Source organism: Salvia miltiorrhiza, chromosome 5 (genome assembly GCF_028751815.1).
Source record: "Salvia miltiorrhiza cultivar Shanhuang (shh) chromosome 5, IMPLAD_Smil_shh, whole genome shotgun sequence".
NCBI classification, from domain to species: domain Eukaryota; kingdom Viridiplantae; phylum Streptophyta; class Magnoliopsida; order Lamiales; family Lamiaceae; genus Salvia; species Salvia miltiorrhiza.
In genome coordinates, this window is record NC_080391.1 from 48379232 (window position 1) to 48402204 (window position 22973).

Consider the following 22973-nt stretch of genomic DNA (forward strand, 5'->3'; position numbering starts at 1 on the left):
TAGCATCAATTTGATGCCTCTCTCTATTTTCAACCGGTTGGAGATTGGAGATATCAAGCCTACCTCTATTGCATTGTAGATGGCAGATCGTTCCATCACATATCCCAAGGGAATTGTGGAGGATGTCCTAGTGCAGGTGGAGCAGTTTATTTTTCCTGCAGATTTCGTAGTCTTGGACATGCCGGAGGACAAGAATACTCCATTGATCTTAGGACGTCCGTTCCTAGCTACCGGTCGTGCTCTTATTGATGTGCAGGATGGAGATCTCACATTTAGAGTCAATGATGAAAAATTGACTCTATCTATCTATGATGCTATGAGAAAACCAGCCGAGCCGCCGCTGGATGAGTGCAACATGATCGACTCTCTGATAGCTTTTCCTGCAGCTGTAGAGGATCCTTTGGAGGAGTGTATCACACATAAACCTCCACCAAAGGAAGTTCCCCAGAATGAAGTGATTAATTTGGCTGACAGTTTTCTAGCAAATTTGGAGGATGAAGAGGTTGAGAAGAATGAGCCCCCCAAGTTTGAAGCCAAGAAAAAAACTCCAAAACCAAAAGAAGTTCTGACTTTTGAGAAGTGTTTGTTTTTGGAGTATGATGGGGGGTCTTTGGAAACCCATACCCCCAAGAAGAAGAAAGTGAAATTCCGGATTTTTCGGAATAAGAATGAAAAAGGGGCAATGCTTGTGGAGGATGTCCGAGCCAAGAGAAGTGTTTTGGTGGAGAGGGCACCCAAGAGTAGAAAAACCTTCCAATGGTTAGAATGCTGTTTCCGACCTCCATGAGTTTTTGAGGTATCGTCGAGCTCTAGACGTTAAATTAAGCACTTGTTGGGAGGTAACCCAACCTTTTTCTTTGTTTTGTTTTCCTTTCGTTTAGTTTCTTTTTGTTTCTTTGTTTTCTTTGTTTAGTGCAGTGTTGAGCTTCGAAGATGCGGGAACTCGCGCCTTGTTCATACCACCACCATGGAGCATGTGTTTCTGTGAGTAGTGACACACATATCATCATCCCTCCAAACTTATTTTCGAACTTATGTTCTGTAATAAGTTTGGGGGAGGGGGGTGAGAGTAGATATGTGTATCACTTTTATTATTTTTGTTGGCTTTATTGTTTCATCTTGCTTGGTTGGTGGTGTGTGTTTGTGATTGTTTTTTAGATGATTATTGCTCCATTAGATTTTTTGGTGAGATGCCAATGATGATTTCTGTGAAAAAAATATTGAATTTGATTTTCTTTGATGATTTGAGCATAATTGGAACTAATTTGCATAATTCTAGAGTGATTTTAACCTTGACTTTTGGACGTTGAATAAACCTGTGAGATTTTGAGCCATAACTGTTTATAATACACAGTTTATTCTTTGTTGTGAGTTTTGTCATGCATGTGGTGATCTTCTAGAACTTGCCATGGTTTCTGTGTCGAGGTTGCTGTTGTGCCCAGGATTAGGAGATGATTTTAGGCCATCTTTTGTTAGCCACTTTATTATCCCAAACACTGTCTTTAACGAAAAATTATCCTTTGTTATCCACTTTGAGCCTATTTAGCTTTTATTCTTTAGCCGGATGATAGGGGGTGATGAAGTATATGGGGATCTTTGTGTGGTGAATATTCATAGTGGGTTGTGAAAAAAGAAGGGATGATTTTGTGTTACTATTTACTCTTATGAGCTCTAGAAAAGTTGTGGAAAGAAAAGAGAAAAAAAAGTTGTTGGAAAAAAAAGAGAAAAAAAAGAAGAAAAAAAAAGAAAAAAAAAGTGTAAAGTCGAGTGTTTATTGAGAAATTTGTTAGAAAATCGACTTTGTTTGTTGGAAATAAATGGAGAGCATAAAAGAGTGTTTAGTTTTGTATGGTGATGATTAAATCCCTTGAGTAGTGTTGATTATGGTGATATAGTTGGGTGGAAGATGGAATTTATTCCATACTTGATTAGTGAAGTCATATGGTGTTCTTGATTTATTTGAGTCACTTAGCCTATATTTCCCTACCTTAACCAATGTCCCTACATATTATAACCCAAAGAAAAAGACCTTTTTGATCTTAGTCCTGGCACACTTTTAACGATGGAGATTGTAGACGATTGGCAAGCTAATGGTCAGTGATCTATATTGCATTGAATTCGATGAGAGTATACACGTCCCGTTCCATCAAATTGAGAGTTGAGTGATACACATACCTTGTGAGATTCAATTGTTTGGAATGTCAAGGTTGATTTTGCTATAGGTTGTGTTTATTGGTGAATTTTGTGCTTAATTGTTGAGGATTTGAGAATTCTATCATTCTTTATCTTTCGGAGGCATTGATGAGCTAGATTTCTTACCCATTCGTGTTATTGATTTTATTCTTCCCATTATTCGAGGACGAACAATGGCTTAAGTTTGGGAGAGTTGATAACACTCATATTTCCATGGTTTTTAATATTCATATGATGTTAATTTTATAGGAAATTGAGTGTTGGATGATTGTTTTGTGCTTAATTTGCTTTATCTTGTGAAACATGATTCTTACTCGAACTTTGAAGAAATTTGCAGATTTATTGAGTTCGAATTTGGAACAATGTTCTGAAATAGAAGTTGTAGATCGTCTCGATACGAGTTCCTGAGCACAAACGGATCATAAATCGGAGTTCGGACGAGAAAGTTATGGCCGAAACAAAAACGTCGCGCGCAACAGTCAAAATTCGGCGACCTAAACGGCGACCGCTGAGTTGGTCGCCGAAATCCCTGTTCAGATATTGGCCTGGTGGAGAAAAAACTGCGATCGCCGAATTTTAGCTGTTTTCAGGCCAAATTCGGCGACCAGTTCGGCGACCGCCGAACGGGTCGCCGTTTTTAGGCGTGTTTTCGTTTTTCCCGCGTTTTTACGATTTTTCAAGTTATTTTCGGTTTAGAACTTGGTTTTTCACCCTAAGACTATAAATAGGTCCTCTTTTGACCTATCTAGGGTTCCTAGCTTTAGTGTTTCAGTTCCCAACATTCATATTTCAGTTTTATAGCTTTAGAATATTTTAGCTTTCCAGTTTTCAAGGCTTGGATCTAGATTGAAGATTCAAGTCGCTACAATCGTTTTAATTCAATTTTTATACAATTTGTTTTTACAATTGCGTTCAATTTAATTATGTTTATGTTTGATTTTGCTATGTCTGGCTAATTTCCTTTAGCTGATTCTAGGGTTTGTAAATAGTTGATTGAATTTATGTGATTTATTTGTTAATACCTTTGTGCCTTCCAGTTTATGATTCATGATTCCTGGTGCTTAATTTCTTGTGAATTATTTGGCCAATAATTTACATGTCTAGTTGTTCAGTTTGAGTCTTGAATGCGATAATTGTTCAGCCGATTCAGGAATGCATGATATAGTGTTAGCCTTGAGTCTTGAATGCGATAGGTGAAGCTATAGGGAGCTATTCTTTGTGTACGCTTGGGAGTTAATTTATTCCTTGGAGTCTTGAATGTGAAGGGGGTAAATTAATCTACTTTCATAGGTGTTCGTTAGAGAAGCTTGTGAATAGATGTGTGATCTGTTGGATTTGTATACTGAAAGCAAGAACGTTTTATGCTTGTATACAATGTTTCCTAAGTTCACTATCTAATCTCCTATCTGATTGTGTTCATGATTGCATATGTATGTTCTTTATCTCTATATAAGTATATTATACGGTTATGCGGTGTATCACAGAAGATCGTATAATTGGAATAACCTTAAGAGATATAATATGATCACAGCCGAAATAACTCTAGGACAAGTTATTGGTTTAGGCTGCAGTATAGATGGAAGTAGTTTGTCTTGACTACTTGTCTATACTGGTACGTCATTACGTATTGATAGGACCAACAGTGAGATGTATTCTTCTATCTGACATAAGTGAAGAATCAAGATCTCGGTGACTCATAAGATCTTAATACTAATAAGTATTCAGATATATATGTTAATTCGTATATCACTTTGACTTACTATGGGTGAAAGTTATATACTAACTCGAGTACTCTGTATCTTGGGTGATAGCGGTTAATATATTATATTTGATTATCTGTATTAGTACCCGTATCCGGTATAGGATAATAACATCCCCTTAAGGAGCTCAATAAGGTTTATTGCGCTAAACCCTGCAGGTTGATTAAGTTCAGGCGTAATAATAAAGTTTGAGTGGTACTGCTTAAGGATTTATAAAGAGATTAATTAATTTAAGCTGTCAGAGCTCTAATTAATTAATGGATGTCGGATATTTTAAATACAGAGATTTAATAAGTCTAAATACAAGCCCCCGACTCATCACCGGCAATAAAGGGGTAAGTCAGTATCGGTTCTCTAGTGGAATGAACTGATATTTATAAATTAATTATGGTCTGGGCTGACCATAGATAAATTAATTTATTTGAGGCCCATCTTTATTCCTTGTATCTGGTCCCTGGACTGGCCCAAAGTCTCCTAGCCCTAGAAGGAGAGAAGGAACGCCTATTACAGATTCCAAGCGTCCCACACGTATTTAATTCTATTAAATACAGCTGTCAGCTCTCAGGAAAACAGACTGATAAAATTAGGGTTTTGAGAACTGTGGGAGGTGCAGGAAAACGTATGGAGCATTCTCTCTTGGGACTTTCATAGATCGTTGTCCATCCAACGGTGAAAGCTGAGCGGGATACAGTTCAGAAGATCTGAGCTGGAGTCAGATTTTCGCAGGAAACCAAGTTCTGGCAGTCTCCGTAAAACGGCCATAACTTCCTCTACCGAACTCCGATTCAGACGAGTCAGGCGGCCACGGAAAGCTCTCTCGAAGACGAAGAAGTCGTATTTCTGGGCGAAATACGATTTGAGGACGTTTGAGGCTTCAAACGAAGGCTTGAAGCTGACTGGTCTGTTCAGATACGAATCTGCGAATTCTTCTGAATTCTTCAGGTATTTCTGAACTCCAACGTGCAGCTGTTAAATTCATAGGAGCATGTTAAGATTAATCGTTGTATGGTAAATTAATAATAACCAAGAAACGATCATCGGGCACACGGAACGTTAATTCAATTTAATATTCCTTCAATTGGTATCAGAGCCCAGGATTAATTTTCTTGGCTCTATTATTAATTTATGTACGATTAATAATGTGCGTTATTTTTACTGCTGTTGTTCTTCGTGGTCTGTTGATTCGTGGAATACGTCGTTTGACGTTGTAATCGTTTTTCACCGCGAGAAAATCCATGGTTAGATTAGGATTTCAATTGTTTTTGTTTTTCCTATGTAAATATGTAAAATTGAGAACGAGACGAGGACGACGACGAATCAACAACAATGAACGGAGTAAGGAAGAGACGCACGGGACCGGGGACGAGGGGCTGCGGGCGCTGTTGGGCAGCGCGCGCGCGGGTGCAAGCACGCCGTGCGCGGCGCGCCCAGGCAGGCGCCGCGCGGCCTGTTGCTGCTCTTGGTCCTGGCTGCACGCCGGGCAGTGCGCCGGGCTGCTGCTGCTGCACGTCGGGAGGCTGCTGCTGCACGCCGGGAGGCTGCTGCTGCACGCCGGGCAGTGCGCCGGGAGGCTGCTGCTGCACTCCGGGGCTGCGCGCCGGGCTGCTGCTGCCGAGCGCCGGGGTGGCTGCTGTGGGAGGTGGCAGCTGCGTTTTGTCAAACCCTAGGGGGCCCAAACCCTAGTTTTCAAAGATGGGCCTGTTTAAAACGTTTCGGGCCGAGTTTACGTTTTTGAGCTTTTTCTTTTCTGTTCTTTGTAATAGATTAGAATTATGGGGTTCCACGAATGGGTCATGAAGAACTTTATTGTTTTAATTCTGTTCTTTGCATGCCGTGGTGTTAATCCTTTATGCTCTTTGCATGCTGTTTTGTCTTTGCTTGTTAATATGTGTTTATTAACTGCGCTTAGACAAGCATGCTAGGTTTATCGTTTTCTTAAGCATGCTTTAGAATTCTGCGAGCATGTTTTACATGTTGCGTTCTAGATGAGCATGTTTAGGATTATGTGTTGAGCATGATCAAACCTTTTGAAAGAAAAAAGACTAAGCTGTATTAATAATTTTATAGATGATTAAAAATTATTTAGACAACCACAAACGATCTCAAGACAAAGTGATTGAGATGTGAGTAAACGTCCACACGATCGTGGCTTACTTCACATTCGATTTCACAAGTTTGTTGAGTTGAGATTTCTAAATCCATTGAAGTAGTGGGAGTTATGCGGTAAACGTCCACACGATCGTGGCTTACTCGTATAATTTTTCACAAGTACTTTAGAAAATGGAATTAAACAAGATAACTAAGAAATTAAATTGAATGCGACATGGTCCTCGTGTGTATGTCAAGATTCGAGAATTTAATTTCAAAGTTAGTTTGTGGTAATTGTTTAAAAAATTTTATTCTTAATTTTATATAGACCTCCACATGCGGCCTCAAGACAAAGTGATTGAGGATGTGAGTAAACGTCCACACGATCGTGGCTTACTTCATATTCAATTTCACAAGTTTGTTAAGTTGAGGTTTCTATTAAAAATATTTAAATCCATTTAAGTAGTGGGAGTTATGCGGTAAACGTCCACACGATCGTGGCTTACTCGCATGATTTTCATAAGTACTTTAGAGGATGGACTTTAAATAAGATAACCGAGAGGTTAAATTGAAAGCGGTATGGTCCTCGTGAGTATGCTAATTTCGAGAATTTAACTGTCAAGGTTAAATTGTGGTCGCTGCTTAGATATCATTTCAAGTACAATGTACAACTCCCCATCGGAGTCCCTTCTTGAATATGATATGGTCTAGTTAAGGTCCAACTATTAATTTCCTTTGTCAAAAGGTTAAGTTGACATGGATGGAAATTAAACGACTAGGTAAATAGTCTGGTTGAGGGGTTCATGTGTAAACGTCCACACGATCGTGGCTTACCCGTGAGATTCCTTGGGCAGTTGGAGGTTTCATTAATGTTGTTTTATCAAAAGGTTACAATATTATTGTTACGAATTATGTGCTTTATGTTCGTTACTTTCAGATATGTCTATGTCTCTTATTGTTTATTTATTCTCGCACAAAGTCTTTTAACCGGTCCATATATATAAAATGGAAACGCAGTTTTGGATTTTTATCTTTATCACAAACTAAACACATTTTTTTTTGTGTTGCTTACTACTCCACGTTCTTATGGTCCGAACAATAGTCAACTGATGAGAAAAAGGAATTACATAAATGGTGGCATAAGACGAATAATGTGGCTATATGCTATATTATGAGTATAATATCACAAACCTTGTAGTTCCAACATCAGGGCATGGACGATGCTATTAGCATCATGCTGAATCTCAAGAAAGTGTTCGGAGAGTCAGACTGAGCTGCTCATTTAAATTTGATGAGAGTAATCTTGTTATTTTTATGAGTGAGCAAAACTCAGTGCACGAGCATGTCATGCAATTCTTGACGGACTTGACTTGCTCAGTGGGAGTATCGACGGTGAGGGAAAAGTCGATATTATCCTGAACTCTCTTCCCAAGTCTTTTAATTAAGAACTTCCGCCTCAACGCTGTTATGAGCAAGTTGAATGCTCTAGTTACGGCTAAGGAAGTTGTGGGAGAGAGATGTGCAAGCACTTGTTATTGCCAAAGGAGAGCCATCTTCTTCGTCGAATGACGGGAAGAAGAAGGGTCCAAGGGACAAGAAAGACAAGGGAAATAGTGGGAGTAGTGGTGTGATAAGATTGAGTATTGAAGATTTTTTTCATTCAATACTCAAGGCAAAGGGTTAAGGTACTTCACTTGCTATAGTAACTGAGACATATCAGCTCATTTTCTACTCAGTTGTGAGTAGTGGATAACGAGAGAAACTGATAATGATTGTTACACCTTGCATGGCCTTTTAAGCTGACAAGGAAGCTGAGAAGTGATGAGATGATTGTCTTCATAGGCAACGTGACTAGAGTCACAGTTGTTGCAATTGAAGCCTTGTCTTTAAGTTCTAAAGACATAGTTTAGTTTTTTGAGAGTTCCTTATCATGTTCCAAAATTTTGAATAGATGGATCTTATGTCATTTTTGATAGTGGTGTTTCTATCATAAGAAATGACAAAGTTGTCTATTCTGGTATTTTGAACATCTCTCTTCATACTATAACTTGTCTACAAAATATCTTTATATTGCATTTACATCATCGAACAAAAGAAAGAGAAAAGTTAAGGCTAATCTCTCATGAGGATCTTACACATATATTGATACCCTAGATTAGGTCACATCTATCTTAACAGGATCCAAAGGCTCCTGTCTAAATAGTACATTGGATTTAATCCAGGTTGTACCATTTGAAACCTGCGAATCCTGTATAGAGGAAAAGATGGAGACCGGGTCATTCATGGCAAAGGGGATAAAGGGCCAATAATGTGTTAGGAATGATCTTTTCTGATTCATTGTCAGTGTTTGGGATTCCAACCCAGTTTTACTACACCGTGTAATCCCTATATAAGATGGTGTGGTGGAGAGAAGAAATAGGTCACTCTTGGAAAAATAAATTCGATGATGAGTAATGTATCTTTGTAATTAGTCCTAAAGAATCAGAAGGTGGTTATTAGCAATAACACACGATTCTTAGAAGTGGACTATGGGAGTAATCACTAATCCAAGTCAGATAGTGTGCTTCAAGAAATTGAAAACATTAGACAGGCGATTCCATCACCCAAGCCAAGTGTGCAAGAGTTTTGTACCACAAGACACTGCACGCACTGTTGACACACATGTGCCACCACAGATCCATTGTAGTGGGAGGGTTGTGGGACAACCCGATCGATTTATATTCTTCGGAGAATCTTTGGATTCAGTCTCTGGTAGTGAATATAAGAGAATCGACCCAGATATCTACTTGGAATTAGTGGAAGACGAGAATATAGATTCCTGGCACGCCTCAATGGAGCAATCCATTAAGAATATGGTTGTATACTAAGAAAATCTTGCTACCAGAATGCCGTAAAGCCATAGGTTGCAAGTGAGTATACAAGAGAATGATAAGTCCGAATGAGCAAGGTCGTAGTTTTTAAAGCTAGACTGGTGGCGAAAGGTTATGCCCAGTGTGAGGGTATAGGTTATGATGATATTTTCGTCAGTGCCATGCTCAGAACATTCGGATCATTTTACCCATAGCAGTTCACTTAAACCATCGAGGTCTTGCAAATGGATGTCATATATATTACCTTGAAAAAGGTAAGGACAGCTATGTGCAACAACCTGAAGGTTACGTGAGGGAGGGAGAGAAGCATCTCGTGTCAATCGCTCTCGTGTCATCGGTGATGTGGTTTAATCTTGCATTTTATGTAGATAATATTCTCCTAATTGGCGACAATATGGAGCTATTGTCAAGACATAAAGTAATGGTTATCCGAACAGTCTCAGATGAAAGACTAAGGAGGTACAGTATACGTCTCTGTGATCAAGGTTATAAGGGATCACTAGAAAAGGATGTTGGGCTTATCTCGAGTGTCTTACATTGATACTGTGAATGCTCGTTTTAGTATGAATACCGCCAAGAAAGGATTGCTACCTTTTAGATATGGCGTTCCTTTATCTAAAGACTATGTCTTAAGATGCTGTTGAGGTTGAAGAAATGAAGGCAGTATTCTACGTTTCCGCAGTAGATAGCTTCATGTATGGATTACTATGTACGAAATCTTATATTTGCTATGCAGTTAGCATGGTTGTAAGATATCAGTATAGTCCTAGTTAAGGACACTGAACTGTGGTAAATTATATTCTCAAGTCCATGACTAGAGAATAAGATAGTTTACCAGTTAGACAGTTTAGTTCCTTTTTGGATTATACGATTTCGGATTTCCAGGCTGACCGGAACAAAGAATAATTACCTCGAGCTATGTGTTTTCCTTGGGAGGTAAAACCTTTTGGTTTGACCACTACCTCCAGGATCTAAGGGTGGTTCCTAGTTTGCGTGAGAGCATCACCTTCGTGATACCTCAAGTGTAGTTGCAAACTCTAAGGAATCCTAGAACCACAAGGGGTCAAACACATGGAGAGTAAGTACCAAGTTATACGATTATTCGTAAATCGAGGTTATGTGCTCAAAGAATAAATACTCACATATTGGAGAAACCTACTGATCTTTTCACAAAAGGCTTATCGCAAATGGTCATTGAAAGATGGGAATGCGATTGATGCCAGATTGATGCCACCCACTTAGGAAACTTTAAGTATAAGTGGGAGAAGTGTTAGGTGATTGGTAAATAGACGCATTGTATACTAAAAGTTTGCTTTAGTATAAGTGGGAGATTGTTGGATTTGTATACTGAAAGCAAGAACGTTTTATGCTTGTATACAATGTTTCTTAAGTTCACTATCTAATCTCCTATCTGATTGTGTTCATGATTGCATATGTATGTTCTTTATCTCTATATAAGTATATTATACAGTTATACGGTGTATCACAGAAGATCGTATAATTGGAATAACCTTAAGAGATATAATATGATCACAGCTGAAATAACTCTAGGACAAGTTATTGGTTTAGGCTGCAGTATAGATGAAAGTAGTTTGTCTTGACTACTTGTCTATACTGGTACGTCATTACGTATTGATAGGACCAACAGTGAGATGTATTCTTCTATCTGACATAAGTGAAGAATCAAGATCTCGGTGACTCATAAGATCTTAATACTAATAAGTATTCAGATATATATGTTAATTCGTATATCACTTTGACTTACTATGGGTGAAAGTTATATACTAACTCGAGTACTCTGTATCTTGGGTGATAGCGGTTAATATATGATATTTGATTATCTGTATTAGTACCCGTATCCGGTATAGGATAATGACATCCCCTTAAGGAGCTCAATAAGGTTTATTGCGCTATACCCTGCAGGTTGATTAAGTTCAGGCGTAATAATAAAGTTTGAGTGGTACTGCTTAAGGATTTATAAAGAGATTAATTAATTTAAGCTGTCAGAGCTCTAATTAATTAATGGATGTCGGATATTTTAAATACGGAGATTTAATAAGTCTAAATACAAGCCCCCGACTCATCACCGGCAATAAAAGGGTAAGTCAGTATCGGTTCTCTAGTGGAATGAACTGATATTTATAAATTAATTATGGTCTGGGCTGACCATAGATAATTTAATTTATTTGAGGCCCATCTTTATTCCTTGTATCTGGTCCCTGGACTGGCCCAAAGTCTCCTAGCCCTAGAATGAGAGAAGGAACGCCTATTACAGATTCCAAGCGTCCCACACGTATTTAATTCTATTAAATACAGCTGTCAGCTCTCAGGAAAACAGACTGATAAAATTAGGGTTTTGAGAGCTGTGGGAGGCGCAGGAAAACGTATGGAGCATTCTCTCTTGGGACTTTCATAGATCGTTGTCCATCCAACGGTGAAAGCTGAGCGGGATACAGTTCAGAAGATCTGAGCTGGAGTCAGATTTTCGCAGGAAACCAAGTTCTGGCAGTCTCCGTAAAACGGCCATAACTTCCTCTACAGAACTCCGATTCAGACGAATCAGCCGGCCACGGAAAGCTCTCTCGAAGACAAAGAAGTCGTATTTCTGGGCGAAATACGATTTGAGGACGTTTGAGGCTTCAAACGAAGGCTTGAAGCTGACTGGTCTGTTCAGATACGAATCTGCGAATTCTTCTGAATTCTTCAGGTATTTCTGAACTCCAACGTGCAGCTGTTAAATTCATAGGAGGATGTTAAGATTAATCGTTGTATGGTAAATTAATAATAACCAAGAAACGATCATCGGGCAAACGAAACGTTAATTCAATTTAATATTCCTTCATGATCTCTCATCATAACTGGATTAAATTGGTACATAGGATTAATAGATTTATAGCGTAGATTTAGTTAATGAATTTACTACCCTAGGATCAGTTGTTTTTAATATTTGAATTCGTCTACATACTTTTATTTATCGTTATTTGCGTTTTAGTTTAAGTAAATCAATCTCTACCTTCTGTTGCCTGTCTACTGTTAAAGTTTGTTTAGGAGATAGCTAGAGTTATTTCGATTTTCAGTCCCTGTGGATACGATACTCGACTTGCTATTTCTGTGCTACAATTACACTGTTTAGTTGCAGTTTTTGTTGCTAAGAAATTAGTGATCACCTGCCCATTCCCTGGAGAAGCCCAAGTGGTGGTATCCGGTTTTGGAGAGAGCCCTTTACCTGTTTGCCTTCGGGGTTTTCTCTGATCCGGCGCCGACTTCCCCCAAGTACCAGCTCTCTTACTGCAAGTCCTTGGAGAAATTCGTGGGCCAACTGAGGGATCAAGCTGGCGCTAGTTCCCGGGGATTTGAGCAGTTTAGAATGGAGCCTCCCCTGCCCTCTAGTTTCGACGCCTCTGCCTTCGAAGATCCGGCCTCTTCTTCCACAGCTGTGGACCAGCTTCTTGCTCTGTATAGAAACGAAAAAGAGTATACCAAAGAAACATTGAAGCTGCTGGACGTGGAATATCGCCTGCGCGAAGTGGAGGATTCGGACACACTGCCGATGTTCGAAGAAGGGGGCTCCTCTGGCGAGGCCTCTGATGTTGCTGCTGGTCCGGTGGTTCCGCTCTCCTCTGCCCCTGCTGCTCCAGACTCTTCTGCCCCTACTCCTCCCTCCTGACTATTTTGACTATCTCCTCCCTCCCAGCTATCATTATTTCCTCTCTTTTTGTCAAAATTTGTAAACTTTATCTTTGTAGATACTTTGTTATATTCGAATGTTACTTTGGGATGATTTTTCCCTTAACTTTCAATGTTGTAAATTCTCCCTTTGATCTAACTCTGTGTTTATTTGGAATCGTGCTATCCTATTGTTGTTACTTTGTCTTTGATGTGAACTTGCATTCCGAAACCTCAAGATGTGGCAGTTGTTTCTTCTGTGTAGAATAGGATCTTTATTTTTTGTTGAAGTGTTCATGATTCCTCTGGTCGGCTTCCCTCTGTGTGGTTCCTCTGACTTTGACCAAACCAGCAGCTTTGTCCTGACAATGTGATTCTTCTGCGTATGTTATTAGAGCTGCTGCTCTGACCTCCTTCCCAGATGCCTTGCTTTGGTTTTTCCTTTTGCTGCTCTGGTTCTTCCCTGTGTATATTTCTCTGGCCCTTTCCTCCCTGAGCGCTCCTCTGACGCTTCCCTTCAAATCATTCCTCTGACTCTTCCCTTCGAGTCATTCCTCTGTCGCTTCCCTTCAAGTCATTCCTCTGACTCTTCCCTCGTCCCGGCTGGGATACTCTGCGCGGAGCATGGATGATCCGGGGGATGCATCCAACTTTCGCAGCTCACGATTAAATAGTAACCTTCTGCGCGGAGCATGGATGATCCGGGGGATGCATACAACTTTTGCGGCTTACGATTAAATAGTAACCCTCTGCGCGGAGCATGGATGATCCGGGGGATGCATCCAACTTTCGCGGCTTACGATTAGAGGACACCCTGCACGGAGCATAGACGGTCAGAGGGACCCGCCTAACTTTCGTGGCTTACGATTAAAAGAACACCCTGCACGGAGCATAGACGGTCAGAGGGACCCGCCTAACTTTCGTGGCTTACGGTTAAAATGAACCCTCTGCGCGGAGCATGGATGATCCGGGGGATGCATCCAACTTTCGTGGCTTACGGTTAAAACGAACCCTCTGCGCGGAGCATGGATGATCCGGGGGATGCATCCAACTTTCGCGGCTTACGGTTAAAACGAACCCTCTGCGCGGAGCATAGATGATCCGGGGGATGCACCCAACTTTCGCGGCTTACGATTGGAGTGATTCTGCTCTTCTCTTGACGTTTGTTTTTCCCCTAAGTTGCTAAGTATCAATTTGAATTTGTTTTTTCCTTGACTTGCTAAGTAGCAATTTGGATTGAAATTGTGAATTGTGGATATATACCCTACTCCCCCCTCTGGTGACATGTGCAATGCTCTGCATGAACATGTTAAGTAAAATATGTAACTGGAAAAAAAGTAACTTATAGTAAACGAGTCAACACCAAGGAATTCCCTAGAACCATGCATCCGATTTTATTGATAACATGGCCCCGAACCTCGTTAAAACCCCTGTGGGGAAAAAGAGTATTCGGTCTACAATTTGTTATTTCGTCGAACAACATTAGACATAAAACTTTTCAGAGTATTGATATTCCATGGTCTGGGGAGAGCTCTGTCGTCTGGGTCCGACAATATGTAAGCTCCGCCACCCAGAGCCTCGGTGATGATGAAAGGGCCCTCCCAATTAGGTTCGAACTTGCCCACCTGTTTCAATGCATCGGCCCTCTTGAGGACTAGGTCGCCTTTAGATAGCTTTCGTGCTCTGACCCTCTTGTCGTATCCTGCCTTGATAATGCTTTTGTATTTCGTTGCTCTGACTTGGGCTTCATCCCTCTGCGCTTCCACGAGATCGAGCTCTGCTCTGCGGAGTTCCGAGTTTTGCTCTGTATTGTAAGTTTTTATTCGGTATGACTCCAATCTAGCTTCCGCTGGTACCACTGCATTGGATCCATACACCAGGGTAAAAGGTGCCTCTCCAGTTGCTGTTTTTGGGCTAGTACGATATGCCCAGAGTACGGTGTCAAGCTCCTCGACCCACTTCCCTCTGCTCTGGTTCAGCCGCTTCTTGATTCCTTCACAAATTGATCTGTTCGCCAGCTCCACTTGCCCATTTGCTTGCAGATGAGCCACTGACACGAAACGTTGTGTTATGTCCATTCGATCACAGAAATTAGCGATCCTCTGCCCTGTGAATTGGGTTCTATTGTCTGACACGATGATTCTGGGGACTCCGTATCGGCAACATATATTCCGCCAGATGAACCGCTCCACTGTCACTTCGTCGATCTTTGCCACGGCCTCAGCTTCCACCCACTTGGAGAAGTAATCCACCCACAATGAGAAAACATTTGCCCCCTGGTGCTGTGGGCAACTTCCCAACAATGTCTATACCCCATTTATCGAATGGGCAAACAGCATACAGTATTCCCATGGTTTCCCCTGGAACATTGATTCTTCCGTTTTACCTCTGGCAAGCCTCGCATTTTCGAACGAATTCTCTGGCGTCCTTGGTGATGTTTGGCCAATAGAACCCTGCCCGAATGATTTTTCGTATGAGATCCCTGAATCCTGTGTGCCCACCACAACAACCTGCATGAATTTCTTTTAGAGGAAAATTAGCTTCCTCAGGAGATAAGCATTTTAATAGAGGATGGGTGAAAGAGCATTTGTAGAGTTGATCATTAATCAAGCAATAATTCTCGTATCGAGCCCTTTGATTGGATTCTTTGTTCAATCATTCCCCTGTTTTGAGAAAGTGTAAAATTGGGGCCCGCCATTCATCCTGAATTTCCACCGCGAAAACTTGGGAATTCCCATTTCTCTGGTATCGCAGAGCAGCGTAATTTCATCACTCCACGTCTGTTCCACTGCACTGGCGACTCGTGCGAATAAGTCTGCTTTGGTGTTCTCCTCCCGGGAAATCTGTTCGATTTTGAATTCCATGAATTTTTTCTTCATTTCATTGATCTTGTTATGATATACCCGCATTCGATCCTCTTTAATATGATATCCCCCCGAGAATTGTTGAGCCACCAATTGCGAATCAGTTCTGATGATGACGCACTCAGCCCGCAGTTCTGACAAAATGTGCGCTGCTCTGACCACAGCCTCATACTCAGCTTCGTTGTTGGACATTTTGCAAGTGAATTTTATAGCAAATTGGTACACTTCCGAGCTTGGGGAAACGACATACACCCCAATTCCACATCCCTCTCTCGTGACGGATCCATCCATAAAGGCTATCCAAAATTTTTGTACAGGACGACGAGTAGTTTCCTGAATGAAGTCCGCAAGGGCTTGTGCTTTGATGGCCATCCTTGGCTCATATTCCACGTCGTATTCCCCTAATTCCACTGCCCACTTCACCATTTTCCCTGACAGATCCGGCCACCCCAACAATTGTCTGAAGGGTAATGCAGTTCACACCACTACCCGATGTGATAAAAAGTAGGGTCTCAACTTCCAAGCTGTAACCATGACTGCCAGAGCAGCCTTTTCGATTTATGAATAGTTTAACTCGGGGCCCTGAATCACCCGCCTGACGAAGTAGATTGGCCTCTGATGACTCCCCTCTTCTCTGATAAGTACGGAGCTAACTGATTCTTCTTCCACTACTATGTATAGGTATAACACTTCCCCCGGAATTGGCTTGGTCAGAGTTGGGAGCTCCGCCAAGTAAGCATTGAGATCATCAAAGGCTGTTCGACATTCCACGTTCCACTGAAACTTGGTCCCCTTCCTTAGAATCTTAAAGAATGGCAAGCTCCGCTCTGCTGATCGTGAAATGAACCTGCTCAGAGCAGTGATACGCCCATTCAGAGTCTGTACCTCCTTGATCGCTCTGGGTGGTGTCATATCCATGATGGGTTTGACCTTATCTGTGTTGACCTCGATTCCCACCGGAGTAACCTTGTATCCTAAGAACTTTCTGGTAATGACCCCAAAGGTGCATTTTGCTGGGTTAAGCATAAGCCGGTGATTCCTAATGATCGTGAAGACTTCCTCCAAGTCAGAGACATGATCATCTGCTTTGACACTGCGCACGAGCATGTCGTCTACATATACTGATATGTTCTTTGAAAATTGTTCTTTGATTATTTTCTCCATCATCCTCTGATACGTTGCTCTCGCATTTTTCAAACCAAACGACATGCTCCTCCAACCAAAAACCCTACAACAGACAGCGAAGGCCATTTTAGCGATGTCTTCTCTGTGCATCTTAACCTGGTGATATCCCTGGTAAGCGTCCATCATTGACAACAGGGCACAGCCTGAGGTAAAGTCCACAAGGTGATCAATCCTCGGTAGAGGATAATGGTCCTTCGGACAGGCAACATTCAGATCCCTGTAATCCACGCACATGCACCAGGTGTTCGTCTTTTTCGCCACCATTACAGCATTTGAAATCCATTCTGGGTATTGCACTTCCTCAATATGGCATGCGTCTAATAGCCCTTGGACTTGTTCTCTGATTGCAATATCTTTCTCAGCTCCAAATTGTCTCGTTCTTTGCTTCACCAGTTTGACGTTGGGATTCACGTTGAGGCGATGTTCTGCCAACCCTCTGTCGATACCCTTCAAATCGGCTGTGCTAAATGCAAACACGTCCGTGTTCCTCTGAAGGCAACTGATTAATTCTTCTTTAACCTGCTCATTCATATATGACCCGATTTTGGTCTGAACACCCTCTCTTCCTGGAAATAATTCGATCATGTTCCATACGTCACTGGTGGATACTAGAGCGGATTTCTCTGTGTCATCCCGATCATTTATCAGCTCCATCAATTCTCGCCTTTCCTCTGCCGGAGCAGCGACGTCGCCCACCTTCTCTTTTTTCCGGGTGTCTGGTCCCTCTGCTACCCTTTCTCTTTTCTGCCCTGAAGAATGTGTAAGCATCCGCACATGGCACTCCTTTGACATTTTCTGGTCACCCCATTCTTCTTCCACTCTTCCCTCTCCGATGGGAAATTTCATCTTCAGGTGGAATATTGAGATAACTGCTCTGAATACCATCAGAGCAGCGCGCCCGAATATCACATTATAAGAAGGTTTTGGCATATCTACCACTAGGAATCGTATCATCCTAGTTTTGCAAGCATCTGCCCTGCCGAGGGTGACCGGTAGCTCCACGAATCCCGGCGGCATGACATTTTTCCCCCCAACTCCAAATAAAGGGGCATTCGTGGGTTCGATATTAGCGTCAATCCCCATATTTTGTAAACATTCCAAGTATAAGATATTTACCGCGCTCCCTGAATCTACAAACACGCGATGTATAAAGCAAGATGCTATATCGGCTGTGAAGACCAATGCGTCGTTGTGAGGGTACATGATCGTTCGAAGGTCTTCTACCCCGAAGCTGATGGTCGGCTCCTCTGACGCACCTGTGATCTCCATTACCTGTTTGGGATAATACCCTGATCTTACCGCCCGCACTACTTGTTTCTTAGCTCGATTGGAAGTTGGTATCCCATTCTCGCCGAAAATCATGTGCACCTCCCTTCTGGGCGGGTGGAGAGGTGCCCGACCCTGCACGGCTCCTCTATGTTGATCGCGGTTTTCCTCTGGGTGTCGATCCCAGTCATTTCCTTGATCCTGTCTATGGTCGTTTCTCTGCGGTGGCTGCCCTTGACCCTTATTTCCTCTAGCGATAAATTGGTCCAAGTTGCCTTGGCATACTAAGAGTTCTAGTTGATGCTTGAGGTGTCCACAGTATCGGGTGTAATGCCCATAGGCATTGTGGTATTCACATAACTTGTTGCTGGGCCCCTGCTGTGGTTGTCCGTCCCTATAAGTGCTCGGTGCTCAAAAAAATGGTTGATTCTTAACCAAATGGAAGATTTCTTCTTGTGGCTTATTCAGGGGGGTGTATTCGTCGAAATGGTTGACTTCGTTTACAGTGCGCTCTTGGAGAGGTGGCACTTCTGTTGGAGGTGAAAGAACCCTCGGGGGAAGCCCTCTGAAGGGTGCCCGGTCCTGACTCCTGTTGTTCTGCTCCGGTACAGCTTCTACTCTTTTAGCCTTATGTTTATCATTTTCAGCCTTTCGCGCCATCCGGTCATCCTCCAACTGTAAATACCCTGGTAACCTTGCCCTGATATCATCGAAATCTCTAGCTGGTCTGATCTGCAATTCGTCGAAGAAAAGCCCCGGCTTCAATCCTCTGACATATGCACAATTCTTTATCTGTGATTCCGCCTCTGGCACCTCCAGAGCAGCGAGATTGAACCGGGCGGTATACTCCCATAGTGTTTCATTTTGATCTTGTTTGATGTCCATTAAAGAGATGGCTGACTTCCCTACCCTTCGCGAGCTCGCGAATTATCTCAGAAAACGTGCCCACAAGTCCTCGAATGAGTGAATGGAGTTCAGGGCTAGCATTCTAAACTATAGTTGGGCAGGTCCAGTCAGAGTGGTGGAGAATATTCGGCACTTGATGCCCTCTGTGTACATGTGTAACGTTACTAAACCCTCGAAATGGCTGAGGTGCACCCCCGGGTCAGTGGTACCGTCATAATCCAATGCTATAGGCTTGTAACTCCTTGGCAAAGTATCCGCCAAGATGTCAGCGGAGAACGGACTCCGACTGGTGGTGGTCAAGACCCTTGATGTTCTGGCGCGCTTGTGTCCCTTGTTCCTCCCATGCTCCCTCCTATCCTTTGGCGAGTTATGAGCGTGATGGCGTTTATGGACCCTGTGTTCCTGCTTGCCAGAGGAGTTCTCCTGCTCCCGTCCCTCTAACCTCCTAGTCTGATGTGACCTCTCTGACCGATGCGATTTCTCTGACCGGTATGATTTCTCTGCCCTGTGAGATCTCTCTGACCTCTGCACCCCTTCGACCCTTTGAGACTTCTCTCGCAGGGTATCCTCCAGATCCTTGAGCTGGTTTTTTAGTTGCGGCACTTGGTTTTTTAGTTTCGCGTTCTCTCTTGGTCCCTCCTCCTCAAACATGGGAGTGATGGAACGACTGTCAGACTCGTCTACCCCTTCCTTCCTGACAATGCTACTCAGCATGATGCGGCTCCCCTCTGGCCTCCTTTCCGGTTCCCTCTCAGCAGGGAACCTCTGGGTTTCCTTAGGCAGTGTGGATTGTTTGTTGGCGAGTTGGTCGTTCACTGCCAGAGCAACGGGAGGTGGAATGTCGGTGCCCTGTTGGTTGAGCATTCCCAGCAGAGGAGTCGTGGCAGGGACTGTCGAAAGCAGCGGAGTCCCTAGTGCTTGGCGTACAGCAGCATAATTATGCAGAGGCATCATCTGTTCTGTTAACACGAAGTTCAGCGGACCACAACCAGACGTGGGGACCAGACCCTGCAGTTCAGATCCAGTAGCTACCAGAGCAGATCTCTGGGGAGTGATGTTCTGACCCGTCAGCGGGGAAGCGGAAGTGTTGAGAAAACCCGGCGGTGTAGTGAAGACAGTGCTGGCTGGCAGACTGTTGAGTAGCGAGGTGGGTATCTCAGTGCGGGCGCCAGAGCTGAGCCCGGTGTTATCGAACTCCTTCTCGAGAGTGCGGTGAGCCTCAGAAGAATCCATAGTACCTAGTGTTTGATCGTGAGAGGCAAAAGAAAAAGTTGAATTGCTTGAGAGTCGAAGAAAATTGTTGTAGTATTCAGAGAGAGCGTGTCTACAAGATACGGGTGCATGGGTCTATATAGATTACATGCTAGGGGTAAAATAGTAACTTCATCTCTAAAAACATGCTCCCCGCGTGGTTGAGGGCATAGTAGTAAATTTGCCCATAGGCGGGCGATTCCTCTGCTCTGGCACGTGGGCAGATCATCCTTCTATTTTCTAGTGACTCCTCTGGCGAGAGCCATTCCTCTGGCGAGGGTCATTCCTCTGGTGAGATACGTTCCTCTGACTGTAGTGATTCCCTTGTCCGCGCTCATTCCTCTGCTCCGCATATATTACTCCTCATCACTAGTTCAAGCAACAAGGATTGAATTCAGATGGTTTCCACAGCTGCATCAACGAGAGAGCACAATACTCAGACTCTGTAGAACTTCGGGATGTACAAAGTAGGATCAGAAAAAGGTAAGCTATCATTAAGATGAAGTTTGCAGCCACTATCATAGGGCATAGGCTGGGATTTGCTATCGCTGAGATTAGTTTTAGCAAGCAGCTCTCTGATATACTTGGCTTGATCGAGCAGAAGTTGATGAGAGGAGTTTCTTAACACCTGAATTCCCAAGAAATAGCTCACTGGACCAAGACTTTTAAGAGCAAATTCTTTTGAAAGTTGAAAGATTAAGGCAAATACACGAGTGTTATCTTCTCAGTGATGAGTATATCATCTACATACACAAGAACTAGAAGCAGTTTACTATGTTTCCTTATGAGGAAGAGAGAGTGGTCTGAGGCAGAGCATTTGAGGCCATACTGAAACAAGTAATTTTTCAATCGATCATACCAAGCTCGTAGAGCTTGTTTAAGACCATAAAGTGACTTATTTAGCTTGCAAGCATGATGAGGGAACTTTAGGTTTACAAAACCCTCAGGCTGATGCACAAACACAGGGTTGTCAAGGTGACCATTCAAAAATGCACTATTGATATCTATATGTTGAACTTCCCAGTTGAAGGTAGCTGCTAGATAAAACATTAAACGCACAGAAACTGGTTTTACAACAGGACTAAAGGTTTCTGTAAAATCTACCCCAGCCTTTTGTTGAAACCCCTTAGAATCCAACCTGGCTTTTAGCCTATCTAAGGAACCATCTGCATTTTTTTTTTACTCTAAACACCCATTTGCACTGATTTACATTCATATCTTCAGTATAAGGTACCAGTTCCCAAGTGGATTTGTCAATAATGGCCTGAAATTCCTGCTTCATGGCTTTAAGCCATAAAGGTTCTTTAATAGCATCAGAATCATTGACTAGTTCAATGACAGTAACAACAGTTTGGCCAGGGGTTGTATCAACTGTGGCAGTAAAAGCTTTGGGTTTATGAACACCAAGCTTTGCTCTGGTTTGCATATGATGTTTGTTCACAGGAGGTGAAGGTTTAGTTGCTATGAGAGGAGGGGGTGGTGGAGGAGTAAGAGATGATGAAGAATATGGGGATGTAGCTGCAGGAGTATTAGATGATGAGGAATCAGAACTAGATTGTGGTTGGACAGTAGATAAAGGTGATGGGATAAAAGTGGGAGTAGGGATAAGTGCAGCAGTAGGTATGACTGGATTGATATCTGGTTTTGAGAAGAGTTGAGGATAAGGGAATAATGTTTCATTAAACAGAACAGTGCGAGCTATATATATACAACCTACAAGAGGGATGAAGGCATCTATAGCCTTTGTGTGATATGCTATAACTAAGAAAAACACATTTGGAGGATCTAAATTGCAACTTGGAGTTGTTATATGGTCTGAGTAAGGGAAAACATTGACAGTTCTTATCTAATAAGTCGCAGGGAATCATGTATGCTTAATTGACACAGGAGAGCAGCACAGCGCTGACTCTACACCACACACCACTGGTTGAACAAAGAGAACAATGTTCAACCAGACTGGGGGGGTAGCTGATGAGGACTGGAATACTCAGCAACGCTGTGCTTAGTAATTCAAGTCTATTTTACCTAATTGTTATTGTTATTATTATTAAGTAAACTAACCAGCGCAGGTTTAACTAAAGACTTGGGATAATAAAAGAAATACGATGGGCCTGCGCAGTCAAAGATACCCAAAGCTCCCGCGCAGCAATGGTGTTTTCCCGCGCAGCCAAAGTGCTTTCCCGCGCCCGCACACCCGCGCAGCCAAAGTGCTTTCCTGCGCAGCCAAGGTGCTTTCCCGTGCACCCAAGGTGCTTTTCCACGCACCCAAGGTGCTTTCCCGCGCAGCCGTGCAGTCGACGTATGATAATTCAGTTCCGAGATTAAGACTAACGTAGTGGGTTTTGGGCCTAATTGACTAAATGGGTGGGCCTTTAGAATTAGGGTTTACTTGTAAACTATAAATAGCACATCTATTGGAAAACTGAGGGAGAGACATTCATTCTAGCATTTCACCTGTAAAATATAAACTTCTTGAGTCATAGGGAAAAATGCCCGTGGACGTAGGTCTTGATGACCGAACCACGTAAATCTGTGTGTCGTTTATTGCTTTATAGTTTAGGTGTTGATATTATGCTTTATCACCTCCAGAAGACTTTATTTCACGAATCTTGGCTTAACTGTCGAAATTACAGAAAGAACTCCTAAACATAACACAAAAAAATTGTGAAAAAGGAAATAGTTGTAAAGTGAGATATTAATTATAGGGTTAATAGCCAGAAAATACACGAACTTTCATCGGAATTGCATATTGCACACGACCTTCAAAAATAGCCAAAAAATACACCACCTTTTATTTTAGTCGCAAATTGCACCTATGCAAGTACCCAATCGTGATGCAATTTGCGACTAAATTAAAAGGTGGTGTATTTTCTGGCTATTTTTGAAGGTCGTGTGCAATATGCAATTCCGATGAAAGTTCGTGT